Here is a 14893-nt window from a genome sequence, read left to right on the forward strand (position 1 = left end):
CATGACTATTATACCAAATAATGTCCAGGCTCAGGAATGCGCTAGCCTGGTCCAAAGCGATGCTGCTTCCCCGGATGCGGGTGACAAGACGCGTGTTTATGAGGAGCCACATGCTAGCCATGTGCTGCCTCAAGATTAACGCAGGCAAATTGCTACGATGCTCGCCGCCAAGGAATAAAAGCATGGGAGAACAACAGAAGCACTTCAATGCTCTGTCCAGTTTACTGGTGCGACTGCAGCTAGCAGTTATGGCGAACAGGACTCGAGGTGGTGATGAGGAGGTTAAAAAAGGTGGTGGGTCGGCTCTCCATGCGCTGGTTCACGCTCAGTTTTTGGTTCTCGGAGTTCAGGCTCTTGCCTGGTCTATGGTTCTCCAAGCAACAGCTCTTGCTGTCAAAGCCTTCTTCCTGTCTGTTGGGTGCCGTCTCAAGTCTGAAAGGTTACCCTATTCCGCATTGCTCCATACCCCTAGTGCTCTTGCAAAGATGGTTAGGCCTCGATAGCGATTTCTCAGCCGTCGAGGTTCTGCCCGGGGAGGGTCTTCACGTCCTCCAGTCGATGCGTCCCAACCCCACTGTTGCCGTTGCCATTGCCATCGTATCGCTGAGGCCAACCCCCTCCAAACAAGCCAATTCATGGACTCCAGTGCCCCAGACTCTGATCCGGCACCTATGCCTGCCTTCGGTTCTGCCATTTTCACCTTTAGTAGTTCTCTGAACAAACCCCGTATCAATGCCCACGTATCGGTTCTCTTCCTTGAGGAATCTCCGGATGGTGGCGATGTTCATCACAGCAAGGGGAAGCACCCGGGTGGAAGCTCAGAGGACGTCAAGGAGATGCCAGTGGATGCTCCAGAGCATGTTTCTAACCTTCCTCAGACTCAGGAGGTGTCGACATCCAAAGGGGACAATGTCAACATGGACTCCTTTCCCACTGCAGAGGAAATTGAGAAGTATGGCTGGTGCAGGGTGGTCGAGGAGGAGCCGGACGAATAGCCGTCCTCCATCGCTGCTCAGGTCTTGTTTTGGTTTTCTGTTTATGTCATTTTGGCTTAAAGTCTGTTCTTGCTATGTCTGTACTGCCCGAAAGGGATAATGTTGAAGGTCTTTTGATGCCCCTGCGAGGGATGAACACTTTTGGTCCAGCGCCCCTGCGCGGGATGTCTAGTTTGGTCTGGCTGCACTTTTGTGGTATAGTGCCCCTGCGAGGGTTGTTTTGCTCAGACGTGGTGCCCCTGCGAGGGCTGCTCTTTTTGGTTATTCCTATTCCAAAGTGCCACAGTTGGCCTCTGGTAAAATGACTCTGTGAATGTAACTGTTTTTCTTGATCCTGTAAATAATAGAATAGTTTTAACGAGAAAAAAAAAAATTATATTATAGGATCATTATAATTTATTAACCACATTTATATTAATATAAATGTGCTTGTACTTGTTATTAAATTATTGATAATGTTGAATTTAGAGTATTGGATTTGAAATTTTATTTTTTTTATTGTTAATCATCATGTGAAATCAAAATATTTACTCAATTGAAAAATTATGTCTCTAAAATAATTTACTTATTTTAAAATCAAAATTATTATATTTATTAATAAAACTAATACAAAACTAATACATTATTGTTATCTATGTAGTAATCTCTACTTTCATTTTAAAACTCTCCCAACTTAGTATTGATATGAGAACGGGTCTAGCCCTAACTCGGTTAGTCACGAAAGAAACCCAAAACAGGGTAAAGTAAATGTTTATTTGTTATAATTTTTTTAGTCTAGCTATTGTATTAGTCTTTAATATTTTTTGAATGAATGTAGATATTTGCGTCAAAAGATCTTCTACTAGTTCAATTCGTATGTGTTTTTATTCCATAAGTATGGTCTCCAACAACTTGTGTCTTGAGACCAAATATTAATATGTGAAGATATCTGATCTAGGTTTTTGTGATTTTAGCTTAGTACTTCAAAATTTAGTTAATGTTATTTTTATTATAGGAATTAAATTAAATTTCTGTAATAATATTTTTTATAGGTGTATTTTAATTATCGTGTTGTTTATTGGTTTTATTTATAAATAACTAATTGATAAATGTTTTATAAAATTATTACAGTAACTTTTTACATTTCTTCTAGATAATAGAAGTAAATTATCTTATAGTAAATTAGATTAGTTAGGTTTTTTTTTTATTCTCTTTCTTATGTTAATTATTAGAATAGGTACCGTTTAATCTGTGTTAAAAGATAAGAATTTTTCATGTTTTTCATTTCAACAGCTATTTGTCTTTTATTTCACATTAATAATTTTCTTTCTCAATTTTAATTTTGATTTACAATTTCATACATAAATTAAAATTAAAATTACATTTTTTTATTCTTTTTTAAGATAATTATATCTCTGAACCTGACGAGGAGTTACTCTACGAGGATTCAGCACATCCAAACCCCCTGCAACTAAACCCTAGACGCAACGCTCCATGAACACCCTCAGGGGGGGATCGACCCCCTAGCCTTCGGCCCCTTCGTATTCGGCAGCCTCCCTCCTACGCCCACCGTTACCTCATCAGGCTCCCAATTCAGGAACAAAGCCAAATCTCTTGCAGCAAACTACACCTCGAAATCCAATGGATCTTCGGCTGAGAGAATCGTCCCCAGCCAAAACGGGACAACAGGCTCATCCCCCTGCAAACCGTTATCGGAGGAAACACCCTCATTAATCATCAAAGACCCCTGGATCGAAGAATACAGAGATCACATGTGCAAACATGCCCTAAACTATCGTTTCATGGGAGTGCGACTCAATGAAAAATCTCTCTGCTGGTGGATAAACCAGAAGTGGAAGCCCAAAGGGAACTATGAATTGTAGTTAGGAGCAAGGAATTTTTTCACAGTCATCTTTGCCCACAAGGAAGACAGAGATCTCACTTTCGAAGGAGGCCCATACTTCTACAACTCGGTAGGACTTTACATGACGTACTGGAAGCCCAACTGTGTCCCAGAACAGGAAGATTTCAAAAAAGTTCCAGTTTGGCTTAGACTCTACTCCTTGCCTGTGGATTATTGGAATAAGTGGATCCTGGAAGCTATTGGGAACAAGATGGGCGTCTTCGTCAAAACCTCAGATCTCACATCTCAAGGTAAATACACTGCCTATGCTAGAATCTGCGTTTATATGGATGTCTCAAGACCCCTCCCAAGTCATATTGATCTGATCCACAAAGGAATTCATTGGAAGCAGTCCATCGACTATGAAAACATCCCTTTTAGATGCAGAAAATGCAGACAGCATGGACATCTTAGTCATGGGTGCCCCCTGAATCAACCCCCACCTCATCCCCAAGCAGACAAAGCGGACAACCCGCCCCAAATTTCATCCCTGTTTCCAGGAAAAATAAAAAGCAGAAAGGAAAAAATCCTCTGAAACACTCCTCCAACCCAACCCCCACCCAGCTGAATAGCTTTGAAGTTCTAGGCAACCTTGATCCAATCGAAAACCCTCTGGAATCCCATGCCCCCCTGACTCAAGATCCACCCAGGCAGTCTCAATCATCAAGCCCTTCAATCATCTCCATCCCAAACCCTGACCAACCCCAAACCGAGACACAGCTTCAAATCCCACAGCCCAACCCCAGTCACAACGATACAAGCCACGACCCTCTGCATACCCCTCCCTGCATAGAAACTCATCCAGATCGGTTGCCCTCAACTGCTCCTATCAATCCCCTGGAAGAAATCCTGGGTGACCTGGATCTCCATGAGGTCAACGAGCAATGGTCCAAACAGGGAGTGAATGCCATTCCCCAGGAACACTTGGAGAAAATCAAAATGGCATACCTACAGTTAGAATATCTCAACCAGAATGCAGCCAAAAAGCAATGGGGAAACAACAGCCAAACAGGCATCCAAGCCAACCTGGACCTGGACCAATACAGGCCGAAAGGTCCAGGAAGAAAACGGGGGAGAAAATCGACAAAACAACAAATACAAGAACTCGGAAGGCGCCTAATCAATGAAGGAAAAATTAGGGCTCTGGTCCTATCCACACCGAAGGTTTCTCAATGAAGATAACAACATGGAATATCAGAGGGCTAAATGGCACCTCCAAAAGACGAATCCTCAAAAATCGTCTTTTCATGCAATCTCTAGACCTAGTCTTACTACAAGAATCCAAATGCTCCTCCAACAGCATAGAGATGCTCAAGAAACTCTTTGCAAAAGGCTATCAATGCACAAGCAAAGAAGCCATTGGGCAAGCAGGAGGGATGCTAATGTTTTGGAACAAAAACAAGCTTTTATGCAGAATTCTCTGTTCACTAAGCATTCACTATTAGTCATCTTCAACATGCCAAACTCACAGAAAATGATGTGCATCACCAATGTGTATGGACCTCAATGAATTCAGGAGAAGTTCAAGATGCTGGAAGACTTGAACGAAATCATACAACACCATGGTGCCAACCATTGGATCCTAGGTGGTGATTTCAGCATGATCACCAACCTAGCGGAGAAGAAAGGAGGCCTAAGAATACTGGATAAAGATTCGGAAGCTTTCAGTACCCTCATAGCTACATCTAAACTCATTGATGTTTCCACAATCAATGGTCTACACACTTGGAAAAATAAGCAAGGGGGAAATAGGAAAGTTGCATCAAGGCTTGACAGGTTCCTCATATCGGAATCCATCATGCTCCAGAATCTAGAAATGGAAGCCAACATTCTGCCCATTGGGGGGTCAAATCACTAGCCAGTGCAGATGCACTTTACCAGTATGAACAAGCCTCAAAACAGGCCTTTCAGGTTCGAAGGCTTCTGGATAGATCATCCAACCTTCATGTAAAATATACAGAGCTGGTGGACCCGAACCACTGTAAAGAGCGATAACATTATGTACATCTTCCAACAAAAGCTCAAGATCATCAAGGCCAAGCTCAAATGCTGGAACAAGAACACATTTGGTAACATTTTTCAAGCCAAAAAATAGCTTGAGGAAAAAATGGCGGGCCTCCAACAAACAATGATCAAGGACAGGACTAACGAGGAAAGGTTAGCTCAGGAATCAAACCTTCAAAAGCAATGGGAAGATAGGCTAAGACAAGAAGTGCTGCTATGGAAAAAAAATCAAGGGTGCAGTGGGTAAAACATGGGCAATGTAACACAAGTTTCTTCCACAAATCAACCATTCAACACAGAGCCAACAACTGCATTCTATCCCTCAAAAAAGCTGATGGTGCTCAGGTCTTAACCAGAGAGCAAATAGGATCTGAACTAAACATATACTTCAGGTCACTACTCACTAAGCTCAATCATGATAGAACCCAAGCTATCAACAAAGTCATTAGTGTTATTCCCCCTTAGTTATGGAGGAGAACAACTCCCTTCTCTTAAGAGAGTTCACTGAGCAGGAGATTGAAGAAGTCATCGTCACCATAGCCACTGACAAAGCCCCTGGACCAGATGGCTTTACAATTGAATTTTTCAAAGCTTGCTGGCACATTATCAAAGCTGACCTTTTCAATCTGTTTAAGAACTTCCACAGAACCACGCGAGTGCTGCCGACCATCAATGCTACCTTCCTCACCCTCATCCCCAAATCTGATCATGCTGACTCCACCGACAAATTCAAACCCATAGCCCTATGCAACGTCATCTATAAAATCCTCTCAAAATTGATGGCCAACAGACTCAAACCTATCCTTCCCTCAATCATTTCTCAAGAACAGTCAGGATATGTTGAAGGAAGACAGATAAATGATATCATTATTCTCAACCAGGAAGTGCTACATTCTATCAAAACACAGAAGATCCCTGGCATGCTCATTTAGCTTGACCTCTCCAAGGCCTTTGACAAAATCAGTTGGACATATATTAAAGGAATCCTCCAGGCTTTCGGCTTTAATCAAATTTGGATAAACTGGATAATGGAAATGGTCTTAGGAGCATTCTTCTCAATCATGCTGAATGGAGCCCCCTATAACCATTCCTCCCATCCAGAGGTATACAGCAAGGAGATCCCTTGTCGCCTTTTCTCTTTGTCATCATGGCAGAGGGCCTCAGAAGATCTTTATCCCAAGCAATCCAAACGAATCAGCTCAAAGGCATCAAAGCTATGCATCAAGGCCCCACAGTAACGTATCAGCAATTTGTCAATGACACAATGCTCATGGGAACCCCCACAGTAAAGGAAGCTCAAACCTTCAACAAGGTGCTAAGTACTTTCACAGAAGCCTCAGGCATGGAGATTAATCTAACAAAATCCAAATTATTTTTCTTCAATACTTCTATTCCTATGTAGAGAAATCTCAGAAAAATTCTCAAGATTCAGAGGAACTCCCTTCCAACCAAATACCTTGGCATCCCACTTTCAGAATACGCCCCCAAAGCTGCAAATTTGGAAGATCTCCTCAACAAAATGAAGGCCAGATTGAGTAGCTGGACTCATCGAGCCCTAAACATGGCCAGTAGACTGGTACTAATCAAGTCAGTTCTTCAAACAATGCCGGCCTACATGCTCTCGGCCCTAGAGGCACCTAAATTAGTATATAAATCCATTCGGAACATCCAGCGGTCCTTCCTCTGGAATGGAGATTCTAAGAAGCCCAAATGGGCCCTCCTCAAGTGGACAGACATATGCAAACCAAAACTAGCAAGAGGACTGGGCCTAAGAGATCCTGAAATCCTATGCAAGGCTATAGCAGCGAAAATCTGGTGGAGATGGGTGGAGAATCCTAATTCCCTATGGGGCACCTTGTGGAAAGAAAAGTACACAAATAAAATCCAGGACAAAGACCTCATCAGGCTCACTGGCAACACTCAAGGTTCCCCCCTCTGGAACAAAGTATGGGAGAATCGACATATTGTTCAGAAGCACTGCTTTTGGGAAGTGCACCAAGGCAACACCACCCTCTTCTGGGAAGATGCTTGGCAGCAACTCCCTCCTCTGGACCACCCAGATTGGACTACTCTTAAAAATGACATGCAAGAGGTAGGGTTAAGAAAGGTAGCAGATTATTGGCAACCCCAAACATTGGCCACCACTTGGCAAAAATGGCTAACCAAAGAACAATGGCTAACTCAAGACCACAATGGGAATATAGAACATCTCTTACAACATCTAGACCAGTGCAGGATCCTCACCTCAACCAGAGAAGACATCCTGCAATGGGGAAATAATCCTAAAGGAACTTTCAATCTAAAAGAGGCCTACAGCATCATCGTTGCTTCACTTGACTGGCAACCGGACCCCAAATGGCATGCCCTCTGGAGCAGTGGTACTTGGCCAAAAATAACCCTATTCTCTTGGTTGGTCCTGCATAACAGAGCGCTTACTTGGAACAATTTACAGAGATAGGGTTTCATCGGGCCCTCTCGATGCGCCCTCTGCGAGAATGATCAGGAAACACTCAACCACATTCTCAACACATGCCCCACCACCTGTGCTCTATGGGATGATATGGCCTTTGTATTCAGACAATCCGACAGAAACAGAGACTCGATCTACCTTACCCTAAGCAATTGGAAATCCTCCATATCCCCCAATAATCTGGTCAACAGGGCATGGAACCTCATTCCGAGAGCCGTGGTATGGATTATTTGGAAAGAGCGAAATGCTCGAATCTTTAAGAACTCAGCGATGACAGTGGACAGGCTAATAGGAAAAACGAGGAAGCTAATAACAAAAACGATCCATGCCATGGACATAATGCCACAAGAGGGGAATATGTCACCGAATGACCAAAGGATAGTCCAAATCCTCAATCTCAAAGCCCAGACCACTCCCACAGTCAGGAACCAGGCCACCACTGCGATGAAGCAGGACAAATGGGGTACGCCTCCATTTCCATCGTTCAAACTAAACTTTGATGGTGCATCAATGCAAAACTCGGGAAATGCCGAGTATGGTGGAGCAATCAGGGACCACACAAGGAATATCCAACTTATCTACAATGGAAATCTGGGCACAAATACCAACAACACTGCAGAGTTGATCACGCTCATCAAAGGCATCACCCTGGCTGACCGCTACAAATTTCTACCTTTGGTGGTGGAAGGAGACCCGGAGATTGTCATCAAGACGATGAGAAAACTTCAAAACAACACTCAAGTGGACAAGGTTACACCTAGTTGGAGGCTCTCGGCAATCCTGAAGGATCTGCAAGGCCATCTCAGCAACATTCAAGGCATCACCTTTCAAGCAGTCAGAAGAACTGCAAATAAGCTGGCCGATGCTATAGCCAACACTGGCATTCAGTCCAATCTTGAAAATTTATCACATCCTCTGGCAAGGCTTGGAGGAGGGGGAACTCAGAGAGAAATGCAACACCATAAACAAGGCAGACGATCAAGCATAGCGAATGCCAGGCTCCCATGATTCTTCCATATTTGCATCTACTAATAATTCTACAAGCTGTCAACGACCCACTCCAGAAAAAAAGAAGAAAAAAAGAGAGAGAGCAGAGACTAGACCAGCTCAGTTGTAGAAAGGCAGACACAGGGAGGTCCCATCGACTCCCACTCTGCATCATGTATTTTACTGTATTCTATTAATATAAAGTCTCATTGAACCTTTACAAAAAAAAAGATAATTATATTTCTATTTTTTGTACCAGTTACATTCCTGTTTTGGTTTTTACTTCATTGTATCATAATTATTTGTACTTATTTTAATATTGTTAACCATCATTTAATTCCTATATATTACTTTATTTAAGTGATATTTTAGTTATACAAATAACAATTTAGTTTTACTGTATTTATTCATTTTAACTTGTAGATTGTATTAAATTTTTTAACTTGTAGATTGTATTAAATTTATTAACTCGTAGTTCTACGAATATAATAATAGATTAGGTATATATAGTTAGTTTAGGTTAGTATTAGTTTTCCCTCGCATTCTTATTTATTTGAGGAGGAATCCAAAGGCTAATGGAGCCTACAAACCCCTTGAAGACAAACACACCAAACAACTAGGGTTATTAAAGAGTTCGGTGAGGGTAGTTTCTCCCTTGTTAACTATGGTACATAAACCCGAGTCAACAAAGCCTAAATTATTTTGATAATTAGAGCTACTATAAAAACATATTGCGATTTTTTTTTATTATAGGCTCATAGCATTTTCGGTATCTTTTAGTAAGAACAAAGTATCTACTTATCTTTTCACCTCTAGGATTTTTCCCACCTTTTCACACAAGCTTCACTAGTCTAGACATTATTCTCATGTAAAATAGTGTAGATAACCTCCACCATATGTTTTAGTGTGTCTGGTCAAAAGACTTTGTCAAATACTTACATGGGAAATGACTTCCTCAAATACTTACATGGGAAAAGACTTCCTCAAATACTTACATGGGGAACATTGAAATAGGAGATGTGTAGTTGTTTATTGAGATATAGCTTCTCCCTTAGACCAATTTTTTTAATCCTTTATTCCAACTCATGACTTTGAGGTACGATGAATATTCAAAACATTATGTTCATGCTTTCTCCCATGCATTATTGGTTACCTTTCAATTTTCTTTTCCATCTTCTTTTCCTTCTTTCTTATTAGTTATGATTGTTTTTCATGCATATATCAGGTGCATGGATTATGAATTTTAATATATACATATGCTTACATAATTAGATTTTTTGTATTGTGTCACCAATTTTTGTGTTGTTTTCCACTTATGATGGTTTCTTTCTTACTTTTAGTTCTTCATGCAAAGGATCTTCTATGGTAGTCTACTCTCCCTTCAATACCCTAGCCTATATGCCTAAACTATTTAGAATGTCTAACAGTTGGGTAGGGTCCTTTGTCACCTCCCCTCAAGCTTCTAGCATTTTCCATTGTCACCTCCTCTGAATATCTGAGCATTTATTCATTTGTTTTACTTTAATAAACCATTTTTTACACTTGTTATTGTTGAGAATTTCTCTTAGGCACCATCTGCTTCATTATGGGTCCTTCATGTTACAAATCAATTGGGAAATATCTAATTAGGGATCCAATGTTTCAAATGTTCCTTAACCTTCTTGATTACTTTGTATCAAGTGTATGCTTGTTCAAGTATGTATGTCTTCATTTGTGGAATACAATACATTTTCTAAGGAAAATACCAATAGTAACACAAGGTTATATATCAAAGCCTATAAAATACGTGTTACATACGCAACACCTCTCTAAAAAACTAATCAATATTCACTTACATCTTGATGTGATTTTAGTTTCTATGTATATCACTCAAATGGTTTTTGTAAAGGCTCTAAGTTTGATTGTTCTTATATTCTTCAATTTCTCTGGGAAGAAAAGCTCTATATTAATGCTAAATATATATATGTAACTTTGTTTCTTCTCCTCCATACTTACTTCCAACACCTTTACAAAGATTCTTATCATTGTTTTGGTTTCTTCTTTAAAAGAAATGCTAAATATATATGTAACTTTGTTTCTTCTCCTCCACACTTACCTCCATCACCTTTACAAAGATTCTTATAATTGTTTTGGTTTCGTCTTTAAAATATTTTTGTTTTGTGTTGATATTTTTTATTGGATTTGTCCCCGCCTAAAATGTGAATGACTAGTCTCCTTCATGCCATGTGCAGTTTTATCCCAACTAGGGCAATGGAGGTTTTATATTGTCTAATTTTCCAAGGGAATCTTGGGTGACTACAAAACACTTTGATCATTAATTAAGTAAACTAGAAATTGCACCAAATGTTGCAAAAGAAATGTCGTAAGGCATAATTTGAAGAAGAATCCTACCATGTAAAACATCATTGAAAATAAAAATTAGCAAACAAAATGTCATTCAAAACTAGAAGATAAAATCAGTTAAAGATGATGTTTCAAGTTTCAATAGCAAATATTGATAGATTTTGAAAAAATACAAGTAGTAGATGACATTCGATAAGCTAAATAAAATATCATTAATTCATGAAAAATATGATAACTAACAATATGATAGCTAGCTTTCCAAATGTAATTTTGCATCCATATGCTCCTATATAAATTATGCACAACAATATTTGTTGTCTCAATGATCATATTATATTATATTTTTTTTAACATTGATGGAAAAGTAAGAGATGGGTTAATGCCTTTTGAGTTACCTAAAAATAACTAAATGACAAGTTCATCGTAAATATCATATAATATTATAGAGAAAATATAAACTACAACTGAAGAACAAACATGATAAACATATATATAATCTCAACCTTACCTAATTACTATGTAAATAAGCTAGTATATGACTTAGGTGATGCCATCAAAAGATTAGCAATACTACTGTGGTGAGCCTCCAAAATAATTGATCTGTTGAAGCACCTATGAATTGTTAATGAATTCACGAAGGGGAGAGATGGGTACTCGGCCACTCTCATTAAATCACATAAGGGTTTTCATCATGGGGCTAATTCTGAAGCTAGGAACTCCCAGTTCTCTAGTCCTCTCCACAAGAAAGAAAACTCAACTCCAAGATATCCGTAGAAGGTCTCCTCCTCCTATTTTATATATATGATGGAGCCCTATATGAGATTTTATTTTATTATAATTTTAATCACTTAATACATTTTCCCTCTTTTTATTTTAATTAAAATACCTTTTCAATTATGGAAAATGATAAATCAACCACCTTTCCTCCTCAGGCCACTATAAGTCATTTCCCATCATCTCATCCTATGGGTCTTCTTGTTCTAGTTCCAATGAGCTATTACACTAAGGTGTTCCATCAAGTATTCCTCTAGGAATGCCACCTTAAGCATAACTAATTAAAGTTAGGCTCATTAATAACCCCATTTTTGGAAAGTTCCTGGAATGCAACAAAACAAAAGGGAAGTTTTGCAGATGATGGGAAGGGCCAAGTGAATGCCATCATATCCCATAAAAACTCCTCAAAATACCATATAGCCCCTCCAAAATCCATTGGGCCGACTAATGGAGCAAACATGCTCCTGAGAGATAGTTGTACCCAACCTTGGAAGTCCATCCCAATCACGCAATAAGTGAAACCAAAAAGAGGAACATAATAGAATCAAATTGAGTTTCCTTTGGGGAGGCTTAGGCATGAACATATTTATAATAAAAATATTGGGAGGAGGAAGGCTTCCCCACACCCCCCTGTAAACGAAGGGCCATAAAAAAAGAGGCATATCTACTAATCCTGTAGATAGAAAGAGGGGAAGAATCAATCAGCTACTTACCTTCTAAAATAAGGTATTGCAAGTCATAATGAAAGAAGGCATTGCAAGTCATAAGGAATACCCACGTCGATCTTCAAGAAAATCTTGAGGTACCATACCAAATTTGTGGAATTGACCCTAAGGAGCAATGAATACCCAGAGAGAAGCTTCACATGGATTTGAAAATAAATTTGAGGAATGATGCCAAATCTTTCCATCTTTACAAATTGCTGCTACAAATCATAGAAAGAAGCAATGGAGCCCTCCAAGTCTTTGAATTTTTTTTTTTTTTGTATTCCAATCTCTATTTTCTTACTCGCATTTTTTTTCCCATTTTATTCAGTAATGAAAAACTTTTCAAGATCTCCTCCTCACAAGGAAGACAACAATATTGGTGATAACAAGGGAATTGGATTGCTGTAAGATGACCCCATTGAATCTGGGGACAACCTTTGCAACTGCAACTTGGTCGGCCCCCTTGATTCTGCAATCAGCTAAGCGGTTGCAACTAGGATTAAAAGACCAACGGTAAATCCTATTCATCATGTCGTTGACTCAAACAACCTTTCTAAATAATCCACATCAAATGGAAAATTATGAGACTTCAACAACATGATCTTCTTGTTGGAAAAACAAGTATCCTGATGTGTAGATGTTCCTTTAAAGAAAATTCCCAACATGTTTGAAACCCAAACTAGTAAAAAATCCCAAGCTTGAAAGCTCACTAGGAACTTTAGCAAATTCGGTAAATTTAATTAAAATACGTAAAATTTATTTTTTGTACTTATATAGTTATTTTCTAAAAATTAAAAATATGAAAATATATTTTAATAACAAATTTTTGAGAGAATTAATTTTTTTTTTTTTTATTGAAAGTGTAATTGTATAAAATAGATTTACAAGTCCTTTGTATGTCATGGCATTGGTACTCAAAATTTAGTGCTCTATTTTGATCTATATGTTGTTATGTTTTTAAACTTGGAAATTGTAATTCCTACTTGTCTGAGTTGTGATTCTTTCTATCTAGAGTTTGTTACTATTCCATAGGGTTATTATATCTAGATGTTCCTAGATTGGTGTGTGGTTGATATATTATCTCAACCAAGTGATTATGTGTCCACGATAGTCTACCTATCTTGAGACAACACTAAATGTATTTATATGTAACCTTATTTGATGTGAATATACAATATAGTGTACATGCTCAAATTTTAAGTTGGTATCAAAGACCATAAGGGCCTAGGGCCTTGGCCCCTCATGGGCTAAGGAAATAAGAGAGTACATTTATATTATTTTATTTTTTGTTTGTCCATCGATCAGGGTTGTGAGAGTCAAGGGAGTGTGGTGCTGTGTGACAGTAAAGTTGTTTCTCGAGTATTAGTCAACTGTATCGTTGGATATGAGATGAGTTTCTCTCTCGAGAAACCGGTGTTGATACTTCCTCTCTGTATATCGTCGACAACCGATACCTCATTGTGATGTTGGTCTTCGTAAATTGAATTGGTGTTTGGTGGATCATTGAATTGTTGATGGATAGTTGCAGTGGTGAGTTGGCCGATCGTGTGGTGGATCGTAGTGAGTTGGAGAAATAATACGGTAGTTTGTATCAAAGCTCATGAGGGCCTGTGCCTTTTCCCTTCTAGGCCAAGGGAAATAAAGAGTTCGATGAGTATTTTTTTTGTTTTCCATCCTTTGTTGATGTTGTGTGACTCCAGATCGGAGAATTGTTGTTGAAACTCATTCATGTGACCTCATGTGAGTTCGTTGATCTGCATGGGAATTTGACCTGAGAAAAATAATTTATGGCTTTGAAGAGTCATGAATAATGTAATTGTTGCCATATCTAGTCCAGTGTATTGTGCCTATATTAGAATTGGCGTTGATGCTTGCATCAGGAATTTGGAAGGCAGTGTGAGTGAGGGAGAGTTCATGGATCAATGTTTCTCTCTATAGTGGTGCCTAGTTGGGGCTAGTGCAGATTGGAAAGCTTGGAACATGCTGGCCACTGTGGCATTATTCAATTTCCAACTGATTTTAATAGGTGGATGGAATCTGTCTGATCTCCACCTAATAGAGGCACTCAAGTGGAGTTGTCTTGCAGACATGTCGGAGATTCGAATATCGGGTGTCAAAAGTCAATCCCAACAACCTTCAATAATTTTGATAAGACCATGAAAATATATATGCCCAACTATGTAAAATGGTTGCATATTTGGGTGTTCCTGGAGATAGTATTTGACGAATGCAAAAAGCCAGCTAGTTTGGAGTCATGAGTGTTGTCACTTGGTGTGGAGCATATTGAAGAGCCAGACCAGATTCATTGCTTCATGGGGGCATTGAAACTATTGATTGTGTTGTGATCTGTGAAATTTTTTTAGTGTTAGAAGAAAAAAATGGCAAGTTAGGTGACTAGAGTGGGCTTATGACTGGCAATGTTCATATTGACTTGTGTCCTACCATTGTATGTTGGCCGACCTCTCCACCGAAAGCTGTTTGCGACACTGCATGATGTCTAGGAGAAGAATTACACCCTGAGGCTATGAAGGAAGGCATGTCACAACTCATGTATTCGGCCCATAGAAGAAGCGGATTGGTGGGACAAGTGAGTGGTATGGAAGGTAGGTCAAGGGACTATGGTTCATGAAGGTGATTGGCAGTGATGCCATGGGGTCTATGTTGGACTGTGTGTCACACCCATTATTACAACCTTGTAAAGAGAATGCCTCATTATTGAAAATGTCGGCAA

Source organism: Pinus tabuliformis, chromosome 7, assembly GCF_031772625.1.
Source record: "Pinus tabuliformis cultivar Carrire ecotype Pingquan chromosome 7, CPIR1, whole genome shotgun sequence".
NCBI classification, from domain to species: Eukaryota; Viridiplantae; Streptophyta; class Pinopsida; order Pinales; family Pinaceae; genus Pinus; species Pinus tabuliformis.